General features: G+C 51.3%; 1 long non-coding RNA gene across 3 annotated transcripts in view; it reads left to right on the top strand.

The window, feature by feature from the left end:
• The window catches only part of LOC123628541, a 71219-nt gene extending 59193 nt beyond the window's left edge, over positions 1–12026 (top strand). For all 3 annotated transcript variants that reach the window (XR_006731692.1, XR_006731691.1, XR_006731693.1), the window contains 2 exons: positions 3940–4023; positions 11860–12026. This is a non-coding gene — a long non-coding RNA (uncharacterized LOC123628541). The remainder of the gene's footprint in view (positions 1–3939; positions 4024–11859) is intronic.
• The last annotated feature ends 7389 nt before the right edge of the window (positions 12027–19415 follow it).

The following is a 19415-nucleotide window of genomic DNA, read 5'->3' as shown; positions in this document are numbered from 1 at the left end:
CTGTGTAAATGTCACCACTGTTGGGTTCAGTGATGGTCTCTCCTCCTTTCCCCTCCTTTTTTCCCCATACTACTCGTCCCAGCCCCCTTGCTCCTCGAGTTTCCCGGATTCACCCCATCCGCCAGCCCTGCCAAGGCCAGAAACGATGTGAATAGTGCTGGGCACACAGGACTTTCCCCCAGACCTTTACTCCCTATGTCCTGCTACTGGACGACCGCTGCTGGGGGTCGTCCCGTTTGCCAGTTCCCACCTGCCTGCAGCTCTGCTGCCTGTTCAGTGCTAGGCAAGCTCATCGTAGGAAGCCTCAAGGCCCAGCACGGCACTTCTTTTCTTTCACACCTACTCGGTGGTTTCTAAAGACCATTCCTTTAGCCCCGGTAATTCACGCTCTTGACATTCCTGAAGTCCTGCTCCGCAGACTAGTGTGTGCAGAGCCTTTCCGGACAACTGACCTCTCTTTCCACTAATCCACGGGTCAGGATGTCAACCTACAGGATCTGCTCACTTCCCCTCCCAAAGCTGTGAGTGTGGCGGTCTCTGTGTGCTCCATTGGCCCGGACCGACGCTCTGGGACAGCCGGGCCCGCGGAACCTAGACCTCCACATGTGTGAAGGCATGTGGCTTTCACGAGGAGCTAAACTGGCTCATAGCAGTGGAGGGGAAGGATCAGGGCATCTCTGGAATGTTCCCCAACTATAGTGCATGACCAGTGCGGACCAGGTCACCCAGCTACAGAGGATAAGGGCCGCCTTAGCCTGTGGATCGCCAGTGGTGTCCGCCAGGCTCTATACGACACGACTTTCTTTGACAGGACCGATAGGAAATCACCAAGATTGAACTGCCGTGCATGTGTGTTACCTTTCCTTGCTTTGTTTTAGTACCCAGTTATCAAGAACTTCATCCTCTCTGCAAGAGACTGCCCCTGACATTGTGGCTGTGATACCGGAAACTCAGCCCTCGTCCAGGAGGTGGAATCAGAAGAACTAGGACAGGTCCTTTAGGCATGGGGAAAGAGATTCACTTCCTTGGGCAGCTAGGGGAGGAAAAAGGCAGACTATCATATCAAAATCCACATCTTCCTAAACATAAGCAGAAATACAGCGCTTTTAATGGATGGTTTCCATTTACACCTAATTGGTGCGGGTGAGCACTGTCTGGGGTATGCACTCACCTATAGCTCTGATTTGGGCGGGACAAAGGCAATAAATATAGCTAACCTAAACATTTCAACCATTGCGATATGCTAAAAAAAAAAATGGGATCTTTTTTTTCAGCTTCAGGCAATTACTGTACTCAACTATGCTAATGCTCCCATCTGTGCTAAAGACAAAGCCTGGGTACTTGCCCTTCGCCCACCTGGACACCTCTGCCACCTCCACCAACTGGCCGTTATTTCTCTTAACAAAAGGCTGAACTTGCCAGGCCTCATCTCCCAAAAAGGGTGGGGAAGTTTATAAAGATACAGAAAATTATTTTCCTTTTCTGTCCAGGCCACTCCCTGTAACTTATTCCCCACTCTCAATTTTACCCTTCCATATCTAGGGAAGGTGAGTCCGTGACGCTATTACAGGTGCCGGCCCTTCCTCTTTCCTCAGCGGGACCTAGGTTTTCCAAAGGGTCCATTAGGTCCTGATTTCCCAGTGGCCCTGACTGCCAGGACCCTGTCCCTCGTGGTCCTTTAGTGTGGCCCCTGTGCCAGCAGCAAGGACCCAGGGGCCAAGCGCCTGTAGTAGTTTCAGCTCCAGGTTCCCCAACATGGCGGCCACGGAGGACTGGACTCCACGGCCTCCCGAGCCTGGCAGTCCTAGCAGCCAGGGGTTCGTTGGTAGCCGAGCCTGGCTCCTTCTCTTGCTCAGTAAACCTGGAGTCACCCGGTGGATTCCTCGGGTGCAGCCCCAGAATTCCCTGATTTGCCCAAACCTACCCTTCCTCCTCTCTGAGGCCTCGCGTCACTGTACACAGAGACTAGCTGGAAGAAGCACTCAAAAGGATTCCGCCTGGGGGCACTGTTGCTCCAGAAATGCCTACAGTTTGGCCTCCTGGCCTCTCCCTCCACCCTTTCTAGGTGAAAAAACACTAAAGAATGCCCAAAATGGATTCAAGCCCTAAGGGTCCAGTCTATCCTTTTTAGGTGTTCAGGGAATAGGTGTCTCTTTTTGTCAGGCTCTAGTTGTGGAAATTAAATGTGTGAAAATGTTTATGGAAAGGTGTGGGTGTTTGGCTTTATCCATTGATATCTCATCCCCTCATGAGCTTCGAGCCAGAATGTACTATAATGAGGTACCCAGTTTTCTGGTCACACCTGTGGGTATTACAGGGTTCCTCTTGAGCAGGAGGCTTGCTCTTCAGGCAATATTGACTGATACCCTGACATGGGCTGAGTGTCTGGATTTCCCCTGTTATGCTCCAGTCCTTACCTGTATTGTGTCCTCAGGGAGCCAGGACTCGCCCCAAGGCCCCAACCCCAGCCCATTCCAGGGGCAAACTGCCTTACAATGGGTCCAGAGAAGGAACAGTAGTAGGCCACCATGGAGCAGCCGGAATTGACAGGGGCCACGGGTGGGTCCAGACTGGAAGGATGTGGCCCTGGGAGAGCCACAGGGAGTCGGGTAGTCACTCCCCACTGAGTAGACCAGTTTGGGGTTTCCAAGGCTCAGGAGGAGAGCCCAGTGGTTCTAGCCAGGTAGGTGACCTCAGACGGGGCCTGTGGTTCTGCAGCGCTTCCTGGCAAACTGTACATGGAAGTGTGGCCGTGCTGTCCGCTCTCCCCCACACACTCATTCATGCAGTCATTCGTTCGGGCGTACACACGGAAACTCTCTGCCTTAAATATGTGTAGGTTTTTCCCTTCTCCTTTCCCATTTTCTTTCTCCCATGACAACCTTGGTCATACCCCTGTGGATACAGATTTCTCCCAGTTAAAGACATAGCCCTCTCCATTGTGTGATGTCCAATACCAACTTGTCCGTTTGTCGTCTACCCCTCTTACCCTCCGTCCCTAAAGTGACAAGTAGCTGTCAATATTTTCCTGTGTGTTGGCCTCCGGTGGCTTGTGCAAATGAAGGACAATGTGGAAGTGTGTCAGGTTTCGGCCTTCACTTTGAACCCACAAGGCTCATATGGAATGCACTCTTGCGCGTTGCTACCTTCACAAAACACACGTCCCTCGGCCTTTGCACGTGTGTGCAGACTCAACATCCAGCCAGATCCTTTCCATTTCCCCTCTTAAAAATTCCTGGGCCGCCCAAGTGTCTTCCCGATAGCAGCAGGATCATTAGTTTACCATGTCTCTTCATTTTGGACACTTGGTTCTTGTTTTCCTTCTTCCCATCTTCTTTTCTTTGAAAGATATCTGGCCTTGATGTTGGTATGAAGTCCCAGTTCTGACAGGGTGAGGATGTGTGAGTGACAGGTACCTGGAGTAGTGTCTGTGTCTGCCCTGAAACCAGCTGCCGAGTACATGGGGACGCAGCCACCCCCTAGAATGATTTGCCCTCCTCCCTGGAGAGTGAATGTGGTGGATCTATGTGCAGCCAGACTGGACATACCTGCTTCCCGTTCCTTTTCTAGGCACATGAGCTGTCGGTCCCTCGAGGGTCTCTTAGTCCATTAACATGGGGTGGAGGAAACTGCCTCAATTGGATCTTTTGCCATTTAATTCCATAGTCACAGAGAACAAATACCAGGACGGAAGTTGTGAGAGGATAGACGCCCAAGGTTGGCTGGTTGCAGTTGTCACTGAACAGACAGCCGAGAGTAAGGTCTCCCCTATTTCAGGATACATAGTTCCGGGAGAGCTGCTTCTTGACTACAGGCCGAAATGATTTCATGCAATTGCCAAGAAATGAGGAGGGTTGGTTTTCACCCTCTAATTTCTGTAGAAGTCAAGCTGACCCTACAGAATTGTCTTTACGAATTCCGCCACCCCCTTTTTTGCAGCTTCCTGGCGATGAGTGGGTTTTTAGTCAACACAGTGTCGAACCACGATGAAGGATGGGGCCACCTGCAGATACAGAGCTAAAGGTAAGGGGGAATCATGGCCCATGGCCACTTCAGAGAAGTCTTCCTGGGCAGTTGACGTTTTTGCATGGGTTTGGGGTACTCCTCTTTTTAATCAGTGCTGACACAGTAATAGATATCTATTAGAACACATACACATGTATCGGCAAGAAAATGTAAACAATTCTGTCTTGTCCTTGTCCTTGTTCTCATCTGACCTAAGGGACACGGACGCGCAGAAGCACGCACACCTCTATGTGTTTTGCACAGCAAGCCTCCAGGTAGGAGCTCTCTGGAGATGGACCTAGGGCTGGCATGAGGAGAACAGTGTCTTGGGAGTGGCACCCGGCTGTGGTCCTGTCTGACGTAGCCTTGCCTGTAGGTCCCGGGGCTGCCAGCGTGAGAAGAGCCCTCCGTCCAGGGCTTAGAGTGTGTCCTGAGTCCTTGCTCCCTGCCAGGTACCTCTGGGACACGGGCCACCCTGGACATGGTGGTCGACCTGGCCTTTCAGTGACCTGTGATAGTGCCCACGTCAGAATGTTTCCTACCCTACAAAGGCTGAGGTTGGCTCTAACCCTGTGCCCCATGTGGATCTTGTCCCTGAGGGCTCAAGCGGGCCCCGTGGTCAAAGCGTAGGTAGGGATTGGGTAGGTTCAGGTGCATTGCTGGGGGGACTGAAGGAGAACTCTTCTTCCCCTTTGGTCGGCAAGGCAGGCGAAGGGGACACCAACAAGGCCAGGCTTGGGGCAGTGGGATGGCCCCTCCTCAGAATGAGTAAGAGGGTGGCATCTGCCATGTTGGAGCCAGATTGGACAGCGGTTGGTGTTTTTTCCTCAGCAGAGGGCGGAGGGAGTGGACCTGGGGGAAGGGCAGGCGGGCATTCGTGGGGCAACACTGCCATCCAGAGGAACCTGTCTGGCACTGCCACGAAACCTTGCCTGGGGAGGAGTGGCTTGGGAGTGCAGTCGGGGTGCAGCAGGGACAGGGGACGGGACCCCGGACAGACCAGAGCTCTCTGCAGGCCTGGGGCAAGGGTGACTTGTGGCGGTTCGGGCCGTGGAAGCAGCAGGGAGAGGCGGCAGGCTTGTTGGGCAGCTAGAAGCCTGGCGGGCCCTGCACAGGAAGCTCTGGCTCTGGATCCTGGTGGCGGCCATGTCTGGGCGGGATTAGCGTAGCCTGCACCGGGGAGCCCGGGCTCAGGGCTCAGAGCTCGGGACCCGGGGCTTTGGGCTGTTCTCCTGGTGACCCTTCTCTTAGCAGCAGCAGGGGCGAGACGGTCCAGGTGGCTCCTTGTCCTCGGGGTACCTCTCTGAAGGGCTGATTTCCCAGCCCAGGGTCTCAGCAGCCATGGCGGCCGTGCTGGGCAGGGCTGAGATGCTCCGTGTCCGGCCAGGGAAGAAGGCAGAGGAGCTGGCCCGGGCCAGGCTGTAGGCACCCGGTGGGGCCCAGTCCCAGGCCGGCCGTTGAGGGGAGCCTCAACTGATGCAAAGCCAGACCCAAGCCACTTGCCCCAGAGTGCACTCCTGGTCCCCCTCCCTATCGTGTCCAGGTCCCCGACCACCGGACATTGTCTTGGAGCTGTGCTCGTCCCCCGGTGGCCTTCGTTGACTCGGGGCCTTGAACAGTCCCCGCTAGTGTGCTCCGGGTCTTTGGTCTGTCATCAGGAATAGACAGATGTTCACGGCGGCAAGCTTGGGACAAGGGAGCCCTGGGTTTCCACGGGGCAGGGAGGGTGCCCCGCTAGGCGTGCTGAAGTGCAGGAGGGAGTCAAGAGCACCCACGTCCAGAATGATGGAGCCGTTGGGTCTGGCCCGGACAAAGAGGGCCCCGCGGCAGAAGGCACAGGCAGGGCAGGCTCAGGCAGCACAATGAACGGTGCTGTGCCCTGGTGCCTTCACACTGGAGTCCCTCTGCGTCTCCTCCCCTGGGCCCCGGGGGCAGGATATGGCCGTGTCCAACTTGACTGGCGGGGCTGGAGCTTGGAGGACATGTCCCCTTGCTGGAACCCGTCTGGAAAGGCAGAGGCAGGGCCACTGGGGCGTGGTTTACTGCACCCCTGAGAACTTTGAGAAGCGGTCTTCCGAGGGAAGAGAGGTGCTTTGTCCAAGCCGGTGTCCCTCAGCCCCGCCTTGGCTTGCAGAATTGAAGCCTTGGAGGGACCCAGGGGACCCTCCCCAGGTCACAGGTGGGAGGTGTGGTTTCTCAAGGGAGGAGTGAGGTGCTCGGCCTCTGAGGCCTGACTGCTTAGGAGCAGGACGTCATTTTGGCCATGGAAAAAGGAGAAAAGGTCCCGAGGGTGAGTCCTCCCTTCCCGCGTCTCCTGAACGCAGACAGGTTGTCACCAAGGAGTGTGTGCTTCTCTGTGCCCGAGTCCAGGCAGACTGCCACGAATCCTGACAGGCACAGTTCGGCTGTGGCGCACGGGCCCAACATCTGGGGATGAAGAGGATAGCATCAGAGTTTCTCTTGGCTGGCTGTGGCTTGGGGGATCTGGGAGGGGGTTTTGTTTTGTATTTTTTTTTTTTTTTTTTTGAGACAGAGTCTCACTGTGTTGCCTTGGCTAGAGTGAGTGCCGTGGCGTCAGCCTAGCTCACAGCAACCTCAAACTCCTGGGCTTAAGCGATCCTCCTGCCTCCTCAGCCTCCCGAGTAGCTGGGACTACAGGCATGCAGCGCCATGCCCGGCTAATTTTTTGTATATATATTTTTAGCTGTCCAGATAATTTATTTTTACTTTCTTTAGCAGAGACGGGGTCTCGCTTAGGCTGGTCTCGAACTCCTGAGCTCCAGCTATCCACCGGCCTGGGCCTCCCAGAGTGCTAGGATTACAGGCATGAGCCACCGCGCCCGGCCTTGGGAGGGAGTTTTCGTGATTCGGTGGTGGTGGAGGCGGCAGTGGCCATCTGTCGAGGTGGGTGCCTGGGGCTTTGGCTCCATTGCATATGTGTTGACGCCTCTCAGTCTATTTGAATGACAGATAACCCTTTGAATGTCATGTGTCCTGTTTTGCGAGCAATACCTAGACGTGTGGTCCCGGAGGAAACAGGAGGTGCTCCTCCGCACACAGACACACACGCACACACCCTGCCCACTACAGGTTCACACAGAGTGGGGCATTGGAGAGAGAGACAGAGAAAACAGGATGACCGGGAAGATGGGAGGGTAGGAGTGAGAGAGAGAGAGACAGAGAGAGAGAGAGACACACACAGACACACACACACACAGACACACACACACACACACACACACACACACACACACACACACACACACGGGGTAGGGAGAAGCAAAGTGAGTGAGAGGGAATCCTTCACTGGCACTTTCAGGGACAAGTCGGGTATGTGGGCAGGGAGGCCGCGAGATTGGCTGTACCATGTGCCTTGTGTTTACCCTGTCTTGTCTACAGAGCAGTGTTCCTGGGCAGTGTGTTCTTTGCACACTTGTGGGGGTTATTGCTCTTTGGAATGTGCCCCGACACGGTGACGGTAATTTGTGCCCGAGGATGGCCAACGATTTCGGGGGAACGAGGCACAAAGACTTCCGCCTCGTCCTCGTCCGGCGTAGCACACACGAGCCCGCAGAAGCACGCACAGCTGTATGTGCTTTGCACGGCCAGCCTCCCGGTGGGAGATGTGCGGAGGTGGACCTAGGGTCGGCGTGAGGAAACGGTTGTCTTAGGGGTGGCACCTGGGCCTGGGCCTGGCTGACCTAGGCACACCTGAGCCCCCGCGGGTTGCCAGAGTGAGAAGGGGCCCGGTGCTCCTGCCGGCCGTCAGGGCCTCACAGCTTCTCGTGACTCTCGGGCCCGTGGGACACTGGTCGCCCTCGACCTGGTGGTCAAGATGGCCTTGTGTGACCCGTGAGAGTGCCCAGGTCATGATGTCTGCTGTCTGGGGGGCAGCCCGGTGCCCAGTCTGGATCTTGTCCTTCACGCAGCCCCCGGTGGTCACGGTGTAGGTAGGGATTGGGTAGGTTGGCGTGCATTGCCAGGGGGATCGCAGGTGAACTCTTCAGCTCCGTTCAGGAAGGCAGGCGAAGGGGACGCCAGCAAGGCCAGGCTCGGGGCAGTGGGATGGCTCCTCCTCAAGATGGCGAAGTGGGTGTCATCCGCCATGTTGGAGCCAGATTGGACAGCGGTTGGCGTTTTTTCCTCAGCAGAGGGCGGAGGGAGCGGACCTGGGGGAAGAGCAGGCGGGCATTCGTGGGGCAACACTGCCATCCAGAGGAACCTGTCTGGCGCTGCCGCGAAGCCTCGCCTGGGGTTTCCTGGGGAGGAGTGGCTTGGGAGTGCGGTCGGGGTGCAGGAGGGACAGGGGACGGGACCCAGGGCAGACCAAAGCTCTCTGCAGGCCTGGGGCAAGCGTGGCCCGTGCCGGGTCTTGCCATGGAAGCAGCAGGGAGAGGGGGCAGGCCGGGGTGGACACCCAGAAGCCTGGTGGGGCCTGTACAGGAAGCCCCGGCTCCGGAGGCTGTGGCGGCCATGTCTTCTGGAGACTTTGCAGAAATACTGCAGGAACACCCTGGCTAAGGCCTGTGGGCATTTGGCCTCTGTTACTTTGCTGCCTACAGTGCCCACTCTCATGTTTGTCTGTACTGTTGCTGAGGCTTGTTCTTAGTTCAGCAGCTCTTATCCCCAAGGGAACAGTCTCCTGGGCCAATGCCTTTGCAGACTTTTCCGTTCTTTGCTCCCTTGCCTAAAAGTCCTAAGAACCTCAGGGCAATGACTGACAATGGCCCTTGTTTCCTCTTTACCTCTTCATGTCCAAGTCTTTACCCTGTGCTTGCTCAGGGATGTTGCAGTCAAGATGGTCAGTTGACCCTTCCTAAATGCCATTAATTTAGGGTTCATTTGGCTCCCCCTGCTCCAGTCCTTTGTTTTTTCCGTTGCAGTAGTGCAGTTCTCTTCCTTACCATGCCTCTCAAACTCAGCCCCATGAATCAGACTTTCCAAGTGACGAAGGACGTGAATGCTGCTTTCCCCACAGACCTTTATCATACACTTGACCACCCAGTGGGCTGCTACTAGAGAACCATGATTGTGCATCATGTTCCTTGCGAGCCAACACCTGCCTGCCTCTGTGCTATCTGGTCATTGCTTGCCCAGGGATTTAATAGGAAGTCTTGACGCTCAATCTTTGACTCCTTTTCTTTCACCTGTCCCATGTGGGTGTTTAAATTCACTATCTGCACCCCATCCACTTCACACACCTGAGTTTCTCAATGTTGTCCAGTGGTCTTATGTGGGCAGAGCCTTTTGAATTTGACCAACTTTCTTCTTTGCTAAACCCTGGGGCACAATTTAGACCTATGGGATTTGATCTGCCCCCAGCCCAAGGCGGTGACTATAGTGGTCTCATTGTGTTCCTTTGGCCTGGGCCAATGCTGTGGAACCACAGCACATGGACCCTCCTGCGTGTGAACCCAGTTGGCTTCCACAAGGAAAGTAACCGGGTCATACCCCGGTGGCTGGGTAATAGGACATCACTGAATACTCCTGACCAGAGGTGCATTTACAATCCAAACCCGAGTTTCCCGACCCCAGAAGATGAGGGCCGAGTTGACCTTTCAATCCTCAGTGGGGGGCCACACCCTCTGCACAATGGGAGAAGATGCTCACAATGATATCCTTTGTGGCCTCTGACCCAGACTTTCTTTTATGGGAGTGAGAGCAAATCATATAAAACTTAAGCTGCAGTGTACTTGCAGTACTGCTTGTCGTCTTGGTCTAGTAGCCAATAATCAAGAAATTCTCCATCCTCTCCATAAGAGGCTGCCCCTGGCAGTGTGGCTGCTGCTGCCTCCTCTTTACTTGGCTGGGGCCTGCGCCTGCGCCCGCGCCCGCCAGATGAAACATCAGTTTGCAGTTTCCCTGTTGCCCTGACTCCCAGGATAGGTCCTTCTTCCCTTAACTCTGCTCCTGAATGAAGAGCAAAGATCCAGAGGCAAATGCCCTGCAGTAGCTTCAGCTCCAGTTTCCCAGACATGGTGGCCACTAAGGCCTGGCTTCCATGGATCCCGAGCCTGGCAGGCCTGTCAGCCCAGGGCTGCTTGGGTGGGCGAGCCTACTTCTGTCCTTTTGACATTGAACCTGGACTCGCCCATTGGAGCAGCCAGGTCCAGCCCCAGAATTCTCCGAGTGCCCACAGCCACCCTTCCTCCTCTGGAAGCCTTGCTCAAAAAGCTTCCACTTGATGGCACTGTTGCTCTAGAAATGGCAGCCTCTTTGGCCTGCCTCCTAGGCCTTTCTGTTTACCCTTTGTAGATGAAGAAAACACCAAGGAAGCCTTAAAACTGATCCAAGCCCAAGGAGTGTGGTTTAATCTTTTGGGGTGCTGTGAAAAAAGGTGTTCCTTCCTCTCATGCTCTAGATGAAGAATATAAATGTCTGTGTGAATATGTTCTTCCAAAGGAATAGATGTATCAATACGTCCATTGCCCCATCTCTCCTTAAGAGCTTTTAGTCCAAATATCATGTAAATGGGCCCCTAGTTTTCTGTTGGCACTTGTGGATATTATATGGGTCCCCTTCAATAGGATTCCTGCTCTTATGCAAAAATTGACTCATAGCCTGAGGTGGGCTGTATACCTGGACTTCCCTCGTTATCCTGCAGTCATTACCTCTCTTCTAGCCTCATAAGGCCAGGCCTAGCACCAGGGAGACAAGCCAGGCAGCGTGTCCCAGCACAAAGGCTCAGGAGCAGGCCTGAGAGGGTGTAGAAAGCCATCATGGGAGCAGCAGGAATTGACAGAGACCGTTTAAGTTGTGAAGATTGAGACGATGAAGCCTGGGTCACCTCCAGGTGTCACAGGCCATCACACACCCTTGAGTGCTGCAGGTTGGAGTTCCATGGGTCAGCAGGAGGACCCAGTGGCTCCACCCAGGCAGAGGACCTTGGTGAGGGCCTTGGGTTCTGCAGCCCCTTCTAGGAAGCTCTCCATGAAAGGGTGGCTGTGCGCGCCACTCAGCCCCCGCACGTTCACTCATTCATGCGTGTGTACGTGTATACATACACGCTCTTACTTTCTTCCTTATGTTTATGTGTATATGTATGTATGTATGCATGTATTCCTCCTTTTCTTTTGCTTTTTGTTTCTCCATAACCGCCAGGGAGGTGCCACTGTGGATAGAGATTTCTCCCCATTAAAGCAATAGCCGCTAACACTGCAGGATGTCTGCTCCCAAGCTGTCCTGCTGCCTTCCCCCCACCCCGCCCCCATCCTACCAACCCTCTCTACAGTGAGAACTAGATGTCATGTTTCCTCATGTGTATGCTTCCGGCATACAGTGCGAATGTAGGCAAATGCCTACCAGGCTCACACATAATAGACTCTTGCACTTTGCTCCTTTCACAAAACACACATCCCAGGGCCTTTGCACATATGTCCTACCAGATCCCTTCCATTTGCCTTAGAATCACTGCTTGGCTTGCCAGTATCTTCCTGGGAGCAGCAGGAGCATCGTTCATTTACCATGTCTCTTCTGTTTGCACATGTTTTCCTCCTTCCCTTCTTCTTTTCTTTGAAATAAACCTGGCCTTGAAGCTGCATATAAAGTCCTAGTTCTGACAGGGTGAGTATGTGTATGTGTGTGTGACGGTACATCATGTAGTATCTGTGTCCAACCAGAGGCCAGCAGCTGGGTAGAATGAGATCCGGCCACCCCCAAGAGTGATTTGCTCTCATCCCTGGAAAGTTAATGTGGTGGATGTATATGCACCCAGCGTAGTAATACCTGATTCCCCTTTCTTCTCTAGCCAGACAAGCTGCCAGTCTCTTGAGGGTCTGTTACTCCATTTATGGGCTGTGGAAGAAACAGCCTCATGAAGATATTTCAAAGTTTACTTCTCCATACATAACACAGGTACAGACACCAGGAGGGAAGCTGCCGAGGATAGGCGCCAAGGTGTGATGGCTGTGGTGTGCACAGAACAGACAGCTAAAGGGAAGGCATCCTCTGATTTCACAGGGGGCTATTCCAGTAGAACTGCCTCTTTACGACAACCCTGAACGCCATTTGTGCAATTTCCAAGAGGTGAGTAGAGTTGATTTCATGCTATTCTTTCTGCAGAAATCACGGTTGACGCGCGAGCTAAGATCCTAGCCTAAAAGCTGTCTCGGTTGGCTGGGTGGGGTGTATGTACACTGCCACATTTTGATGATCACTTTGGCAGTCAGGCCCACATCCAGTGAAGGACATTCATCTCCTAAACAGTCTTGGCCCCAGCTCACTGCACCATGTCCTCTGCCTGAACATAAAGAGGGTGTTCGGGCTGAAGAGGGCAGGGACACAAGCTCGCTTGAATAGCCTGATGCCAGTCTCTCCATGACCCCTATATCTGCATCTTGGCACACTGAGGAACATGAAGGAAATGTGGTATCTTGAGGTGTCATTTCCTTCCAAGTAAAATGCATGGGCCCTCAGAAGTGTACCTGTACCTTCCTGTTTTCCACTGCAAGCCTTCTTGTGGGAGTTGTCCAGCCATTGGCAGTGGGTCAGGTTGGAGGAGGTGGATGTCTATGGTGGGCACCTGACTCCCCTCCTGAGTGGCCCAAATGTGGGACCCTTATTGCCTGAAGATCATGTGAAAGGAGCCAGGTCCTCAGGACACACTGTCTAGGGATGTTGGTGGTTTCTCACTGTTCACTCCCAGCCTGGCGCCTTTGGGTTGCCACCCTTTAGAATCTGGTTTCCTGAGATCTCCCAGTTAAGCAGGTTGTTTAGTGGCTCATGACAATGATGAAGTCAGGACATTCTTCTGTGGACAGGGGTTGCGTGTGGCCTCAACTCTGTGCCCAGTCTCAAGGTGTTTCCTATAGACTTGACAAAATCCAGTGCTAAAGATAAAGCTGTGAGTGGATGTGTTTAGGTCTGTTTGTAGGGTGACTTGATCAGGAGACATTTCTCTTTATGGAGGAGGAAGCCTAGGACCACGCTACCAGAAAGAGCCCAGCAGGATGCAGGACCAGTTGTGAGAACTGAGAGCCATCAGGGTTCAGCCAGGATAGACATTGCTTAACACTTTTTTCAGTAGCAAATCGTGGAGTAACAGGATATCAGAAAGTGCAAGAAGGGCATGCTAGCATTTCTGGTGCAATATTGCCATCAAGAGGGTCATCTTTGCCAATTCCATAGCCCTCGGAGCATAGAAATTGGGGTAAAGTCGGGATTCCAGGTAGCACGAAGGGGCCCTCTGTGGATCCAGAGATGCATGGGGGAAGTGTGTTCCATGGCCAGTTTGGGCTTTGGAAGCTCCAGAGACATGCAATAGGACTAACTGGAGACCCAGGGTGCAGGAAGCTGAGGATCAGAGCCCAGTGGCAGCCATATCTGGGTGAGACTAGCTGAAGTCTCAGCCAAGAAGCCCCACCCGGGGCTGTAGGATTTTGCTTCCTGCCCTTTTGCAGCCTGTAGCTGTGACTCCAGGGCTTGCTGGCACTTTGCCAGAGGCCTCTCCTCAGTGCTACAGGCCTTACACCCAAGGGAAGCAGGCTTCTATGTCGCAGCCTTTGCGGCCTTCTCCTTTCTCGGCCACCTTCCCCCAAAGTCCTGGGAGCATCAGGGCTATGAGCAGAAGTGTCCCTTGCTTTCCATTCAGCCTTGGCTATCCATGTCCCAACCCTATGCTTCATTCTCAGGAGATCCAGCCTGATCTCACCACTCTTAGGTTCAGACACCACCTCCCTTTCCCCACCACCCGCCATACTTCCCTGTGTCCCCAGCCCCTACCACCCCATGTCCCCCAGATGCACTCCCCTTCAATCAGACCAGCCAACGAGGTACATACACCTGGGCACACAGCCCTTTCTCATAGACCTCGACCAACCAATGGCCAATTCTGGAGACCCCCTGGGGTAGGTCAAGCCTTTTGCCAGCTCCTACCTGCCTGGGCTATGCTCCCTGATCAGCACTTGTCCAAGGGTGTGGAAGGAGGACTTAAGACCCAGCACCTCACCCCTTTCCTTTCACGCCTCCCAGATGGGTACTGAAAACTCCTCCTTGTCCCCCTCCATTTCACACCACATGAGTTTCCTGGTGTGTTGCCCAGTGGTCTTACACGAGCAGAGCCTTTTGGGACTGAAGTACCTTTTATTTGCCAAGCCCCAGGTCAGGGTGTGGACCTGAAGGATCTGATTGGGCTGTAACAGAGTAGTCGGCCCTCCTCCCGTAGATATGGAAGCTTAAAATTGATAGTGGGAAATATGTAACAGAGAGAATGGCCTGAAGTTAGCCTGGAAAAAAAAGGCAAAAAGATGGTTTCTGTCTCTTTAAAACTTCCCCCACTCTTTTTGACAACTGAAGCCTGCATCCCTGCCTTGGGCAGATAGCTGGGAGGGGCCTGGGGAATCAGCCATCCCAGGCCCTGGCACCAGCCTCCCAGGTGGGGGGCTGGCAGAGGTCACAGTCTTTGCCTTTGGCAGAGATGGGACTATCAGAATAGTTAACCACAATAGCCTAGAACTGAGAGGCCCTCCCTTTAAAAGCTCTATATTTCTGCTGTGGTCAGGAAATTTGGATTTTGAAACGAGACGGTCTACCATTTTTTCTTCTTTGCTGGCAAAGTAATAAACTTCTCTTTCCTTCTCCCCAAACCACTTATTGTCCTTCTGATGTGGCCTTGAGGATAAGTACTGAGCTTTCAGTAACAGGTCCCCAGTCCAAAGCTGTGAGTGCGGTGGTCTCAGTGTGCTCGTTAGTCGTGGGGCAGCCCTGTGGGACAGCCAGACCCAGAGAACTTAGACCTCTACACGTTTGAACCCAGAGTGTCTTGCCCAAGGAGACAAACCAGGTCATAATCCTAAAGGCTGGGGGGAACAGGAAGACATCATCACTGGCATGTTTCCAAACTGAAGTGGATGCGTAATAGAGACCTGAGCCCCCCAACTCCAGAGGGCCAACTTGACCTATCCATTCCCAGCAGGTACCAGCACTGTCTGCGCTACGGGAGAAGATGCCTAGAATGCCATCCTGTGGGGCCTGTGACCCAGACTTTCTTTGACAGGAGTAAGAAGACACCAGAAAAAAACGTGAGTTGCAATGCACCTTCACTACTGTTTTATTTTTCTTTTTATCTCAGTGTAATACCTAATAATGAGGAAAGTCCCCATCTTTTCTAGAAGAGGCTGCCCCTGACAGTGTAGCCATGGCTGTCTCCTCTTTACTTGGCTGGGCCTCTGTCCTCCAGATGGACCATCAAGTCCCAATTTCCCTATGACACACTCCTAGGACAATGTTCCTCTTCTTTCTCCAACTTTGTTCCTGCACCAAGAGCAAAGATCCAGGGGCAAATGCCCTGCAGTAGCTTCAGCTCCAGGTTCCTAAGACCTGGCTCCCACAGCCTCTGGAGCCTTGCAGGCCTGGCAGCCCAGGGTCCTTGGTGGGCGGGCCTGTCCCAGTCACTTTTACACAATTCTGGATTTGCTGAGTGGGTGGCTGGATCCAGCCCCAGAATTCCCAGAGTGCCCCAAACCCACCCTTCCTCGTCTCAGAGGCCTTTCCCTCTGGATACACAGAGAGGGGCTGGACGCCATGCTCAGAAATCTTCCACTTGATGACACTGTTGCATCAGAAATGGCAACTACCCTGGCCTTCCAGGCTTCTCCTTTCGCCCTTTGTGAATGAAAAAAATGCTAAGAAGCCCCAAAAGCTATTTGAGGCCTAGAAGTGGGGCGATGGGCAAGGTGGTATCCCCTCCTCTCAGGCTCTTAGTAGAAACATGAAAACATTCATCAAAAGAAAGAGCTGTATCGATGTATCGATGTATCGATTGCTACCTCATCTCCTTATGAGCTCTAATCCAAATATCACCTAAAGCGGTCCCCAGTTCTCTGGGCACCCTTGTCAGTATTCTATGTGTTGTCCTGGCTAGAATTGTTGCTCTCAAGGGACACTGGCTCATAACTTGAGATGGGCTGAGTACCTGGATTTCCCCTCTTACTCTGGAGTCACTGCCTCTCATGTGTTCTCATGGAGCCAGGCCGAGTCCAGCCCAGCCCAGAAGCCTCATCTAGCTTAAGGCCTCAGGAGCAGGCCTGAGAGGGAGTAGTAAGCCATAGTGGCGGCAGCAGAAAGTGACAGGGGCCATGTCAGTTGGGATGACTGGGAGGACAACTGGCTGGCTCACCTCAAGGGGTCTCTCAGGTTGCTTGAGGTGGAGTGAAGTGGATTTGAAGGACCCTTTACTTGGTATTCAGTTATTTTTTGCTCCCACCCTCTCTGTGCGGGAGTAATTGTGTTGGCCTAGTTGACCAAGGACCCTCTAATTCCTCTTGACCATTTGGACCCTAGCAAAATATTTAGGGAATTCCCCCTTTCTTTTGCTTCCATTTCTAGGGGTGGAGGCTCCGGCTGTTGTATATCCTTTTCCAGTTGCAGGTGAGCTGATGAGACTTCTAGGGGCTCAGGGGATGCACAGAAGTGTTGACTGAGGCAAAAATCTCAACCAAGGGAGGTTTATTAAGGATGTGCCTGGGAAAAATATGAACCACAGACAGACTTATGGCTGTTTTTCTGAAGGGGAAGTTGGAAGCCTCAGCATTTAAAGGCACGCAGAGAGAAAGAGAAAAAAGCAAGGGGTGGGGCAGGTTGGTGATGCAAAATGGTTACATTCAAATCTACGTTTTATGTAAAATGAGAATGTTAGAAGGAAAAAGGGAGTGAAGGAAGTATCAATTATGTACATTTCCCTGGGTAGACAGAAGAATGTCAGATCCTGTATGTCTCCTATTTGGTTACCTGTAAAGATAAACTTGTAATTCATTATTAGTGTGGAATTGAACAGACTTTAGTTTTAGGTGCTAGACAATAGTTGCAATTTGCATGTCCTTGCTTATGGGCGATCAGCAAAGAATTTCCTTAAAGAATGATCTGTGGGGCCAGTTCTTCAGAGGTACTTGAGGCCTTTACCTTCTCCTTTGCATAAGGAGTGTGTGTGGGGTGACCCTGAGAGTTTGATTTTCTTTTTACATTCCCCCCTGTTCTTCAAAAATCTTTCAGAAAAAGCATTGTAGAAGACATGAGTTTGTGGTTGCATTTTTCATCTAATCCCACAGTTCTAGGAAGGCTCATTTTTAGATCATGTCCCTCAGAGACAAGAAATATTTAAGTCAAGAAGGACCAATGTCAAAAATTGTAGGCAGGCAGCCTGAGCAAGAGCGAGACCCTGTTCTCTACTAAAAATAGAAAGAAATTATCTGGACAACTAAAAATATATATAGAAAAAATTAGCCGGGCATGGTGGCGCATGCCTGTAATCTCAGCTACTCGGGAGGCTGACGCAGGAGGATCGCTTAAGCCCAGGAGTCTGAGGTTGCTGTGAGCTAGGCTGACACCACGGCACTCACTCTAGCCTGGGCAACAAAGTGAGACTCTGTCTCCAAAAAAAAAAAAAAAAATTGTAGGCAGGGCCGGGCGCGGTGGCTCACGCTTGTAATCCTAGCACTCTGGGAGGCTGAGGCCGGACGATCGCTCAAGGTCAGGAGTTCGAGACCAGCCTGAGCAAGAGCAAGACTCTGACTCTACTAAAAATATAGAAAGAAATGATTTGGACAGCTAAAAAAGTATATATATATAAAATTAGCCGGCATGGTGGCGCATGCCTGTAGTCCCAGCTACTCGGGAGGCTGAGGCAGGAGGATTGCTGGAGCCCAGGAGTTTGAGGTTGCTGTGAGCTAGGCTGACGCCACGGCACTCTAGCCCGGGCAACAGAGTGAGTCTCTGTCTCAGAAAAAAAAAAAAAAAAATTGTAGGCAAATAAAACTTAAAAACAGTGGGCAATACTATACTTTTTTCTGAAACATAATTTTCTTTCTGTAGTTTCTCATTTTTGTTAAAGACAAATCATAGTAGGACCAATTTATTTGCAAAATAAATTTTAGCCTCATTATACTTTGCCTGAATATTTGCATAAAGTACAGCAAGAATAGTTATTGGTCATATAGGCTTTTTCTTTTCTTTTTTATAAAATTGGCTTTGCTGGAACTTTTTCATAAGGAATCTCAGGTTAGATTTAAAAACCTCTCAAGCCAAGCCAAGAATTTAACTTCACCTGTAAATATCTGTATGAATGGAGTAAATTCTCCTTTTTCAAAGTCCCAACGTAGCTTGAGGTTCCTGGACTGTCAGAAAGTGACATTCTTTACTTACCACAGACCTGGAAATGTCATAAATTAGGTACCAAGCTAGTTTTCTCAAAGGGCTTTTTATTGGCCTTATAAAGTCAACCTAATTCCTCAAAGTAGTCTGGGCATATCTGAAACTATGCCATTCCAATCAAAGCCTTGGTAAAATAACCAGTGTCTCTAATTTTGTCCTCTTATACAAAAAAGATTCTTATTGAACTTATGCAAATAACTATATTGCCATAAAATAAGAATACTTACAAATAGTTTCCAAATTCTGGAGAAATCAAGTAGGGGGAAAAATAAATGCTTCAAACTGCTCACAAAAATATACTTTCCCAATTTGTTGTAAGCTATGTTACTGAAAACTTGGCACTTGTCCACAAGGACGAATCAGAAGAATGAGGACAAATGTTTTGGGGAGGAGGAAAGAGATTACTAGTTTCTTTAGGCCTGGATGCCCTCCAGCTAAGGTGTCTAGATGTTAAACCCAAAGCATCTTCAGTTAAAGTGGAAGTAGCTTTTAAAAAGAAGAAAAACAAAGGTCAATATTTGGAATAGTTTATCCTGGAGTTTGTATGTCACAAAGTGTGTTTGTAGGGAAAAAGTGGTGGCAATTTTCAGAAAAATATGCAAAAAAAACTTAAGAGCTAAAAGAATTTAGAAAAGGTACAGAGTATAAGATCAGCATGCAAAAATCAGTTATATGGGCCCTAGATGTAATCACATGTATCCCTAGCAGAGAGTGGCAGGGAGAGTTTACACACAGGCACACAGAGAAGGCAGTGCAAAGAGCAGAGAGATATGCGGCCATGAGCCAAGGAATGTCAGTAGTGGCCAAAAGCTTAGAGAGGCAAGGAAAAGATTATCTTCTAGAGCCTCTTCAGAGTGTGGCCCTGCCAACATCTTAATTCTGGACTTTTGCCCTCCAGAACGATGAGAAATTTTTGTTGTTATAAGCAGCCAGTTTGTGGCAATTTGTTATAGCAGCCTTGGGAAACTAATACAATTATTCCTACACCACTTTATTGATTTCCCCTTTGCCTTCTACATGAATTTCATATTCTCTATGGAGTTTCCAATTACTGATATACTGTATTGAAAGAGAAAAATATGATTCCAAGCTCACCAAGGAAAGCAAAAGAGCCTGCAGTCGTTTTCTCCAACATTATGCCGTATACATATTTACACATGGGTATGCAATTATTTGTATGTTAATGACCACCAATGACTAGAAGATGCCAGAAACCTCCAGTCAAAGTTCTGGCTTTGAATTAATTAATTCTCTTCATGGAGACT

Source organism: Lemur catta, chromosome X, assembly GCF_020740605.2.
Source record: "Lemur catta isolate mLemCat1 chromosome X, mLemCat1.pri, whole genome shotgun sequence".
Classification (NCBI taxonomy): Eukaryota; Metazoa; Chordata; class Mammalia; order Primates; family Lemuridae; genus Lemur; species Lemur catta.
The sequence above is the reverse complement of the archived record's forward strand: the minus strand, read 5'-3'. Positions and strand labels throughout refer to the sequence as shown.